Below are 2,170 nucleotides of genomic sequence, written 5' to 3'. Positions count from 1 at the left end.
TTCCTTATAAGTCACTTACCAGGAGACCTGGCACACACAGTTTAACTACTTCTAAAAGTCCCCGGAGGCTTTCTCAGTGGGTATCAAGGGCAAAATAATTAAAGCCTTTTGGTATAAAATGCAGACTTAAGAAGGAAGACTTAGATCCCTCAGTGTTAAGATACGGAATTATGTTGTTATGAAAGAGATCCAGGCATTATGAAACAGACACAGAAGCTTCCACGACTCCCAATAGCTGATATAACAAACCGGCTTTGTGGTAGGTTAAGTGCCAGATTGCCTCCCTTGAAGTTCACAAGAGGTTGAAAGAAGGGGAAAGAGACTAACACACACACACACACACACACACACACACACACACACACACACACACACAGATTTCCCCCAGACTTGAAGGGCAGAATTGAGTTCTAAGACAGTTACAGGGCAGCACATCATTCTACAGAAAAAAAGAAGTTGGAAAATCAGAAGGCTTCAGGCTCCCCTTCCAGCTGATCATGGGTAGGGAGCAGAAACCATTATACAAAATCCAATCAAACCCAAAAGAGTCTAACTTAATAAAGAACCAAACATACTCCACTTCCTTCAAAGCACAGTGAGTGTACATCTCTCTAGTTATTCTCTTTGGGCCATGGGACTATGAAATGCTAAAAGATTTTCAATGAGTCTTAGATTAACATCTAATTCTTAGCAATCCCTATTACTGACTTTAGTTTTCATTCATGAATTAATCAGTGAAAGCCACATTGACTCTTTGGGTTTGGAATTGCCAAGTTGAGCTTCAGCCCACACCCCACACCCCAGCCAGCCGCCCCATCCTTACCCGCTCCCTCCCCTCTGCCTCATTCCATCCTGACACCAGAAACACAGGTGTGGCCCCTCCCCAACCTCAGCTGCTCCCACTGCCCCGCAGCTGACAGTGTGAGCTGGGGTGTTGACAGCTGTTGCTACGCGGAGTTCCTACAGAGGGAGAGATGCCAGAGGTAGGGACCTGCACAGCTGATAAAATTTGCTTTAGCAAACCAACGTGAGGTCAGATGAAGAATTTACAGAACAGGAGTCCCCCCACCACCACAAGGTGAATGAAAGATTTTCACCGCGTCTTCAGCTTCCATCTGTCCCCCACGTGTACCTCACTGCTCACACTGGGTTTTCATGAATTCTCCCCACTTCAGGCTGAGCAGTGATCCTCATGAATCCTTTCCCGCTGGGAAAACGATAGGAATACATTCTGGTTGTACCTTCAAGTACCGACTGTCCCAGGATGTGGGGGAAATGACTGGCTTAAAGTCTCGTATCAGGGATCATAGATAGTTTTACTTCACTTTCTCCATCTTTTAAGTAAAAACAGTCAGAGTCAAGCCCACATTTCCTGCCACTTACTGTCTCCACAACCTTAGCGTTGCCAAACTTTGGAGACGAAGAATTTGTTTATGTTTAAAGAAAGATATCTATAAATACGATAAATTGGAAGAATTGGAAAGCTTAAAAATTGAACAGCTTTGTTTCAAATAAAGTAACCAAGAGCTAGACATTTTTAGGCTGGTCTCTCAAGACAGCTTGGTACCTCCTGTGCATCTCGTTAAGTTTCTAGCAACTGTCCACACTTGTTCAGTCAGTTTTCTAACTATGTGAATAAGGGCTAGAGGTAGGCTGATGACCTTACTCTATTTTTCATTGGAGTGGTACATATTTCCCTGGTTGTTTTTTCAGTTATATGCTCTAACTTATTTTCAAAGCAAATAAATGTCACCCCCATTTGATCTTCTCATCAATAATCTGAGGCGATAAAGAGACTAAACTGAAACTCAGGTGTCCTGTCTTACAGGAGTGGTGAGGACTCGAGTTTTCTGTTTATTCAATGTTTACAGTTTCACTGGCCTCCCACGAGCGAGCGTCTCCAGGCATTCCCACCCACAAGGTCAAATTCCATTTCCATCCATTCATTGGAGCTGCTGAGTGACCTGAAGGTTAAAAGCTCCCTCCCCCCCGCAGTCCCCTGCTCTCTCTCAACCCCCTGATCAGGTGGAAAGAGTGAATAGACAGGGGAGACAGGAACAGGAAGAAAGCAGGGGCTCTCTGGTGGCTCTTCTCCTGCTCCCAGCCCTTTCCTCATCCACCAGGTCCAGCCCCCAGTGACGGGTCCTCAGGGATCAGGCTTTAGGAGGGA

Source organism: Rhinolophus sinicus, chromosome 16, assembly GCF_057876585.1.
Source record: "Rhinolophus sinicus isolate RSI-liver-muscle chromosome 16, RSI-T2T, whole genome shotgun sequence".
In the NCBI taxonomy this organism is placed as follows: domain Eukaryota; kingdom Metazoa; phylum Chordata; class Mammalia; order Chiroptera; family Rhinolophidae; genus Rhinolophus; species Rhinolophus sinicus.
This window is presented reverse-complemented; position numbering follows the sequence as displayed.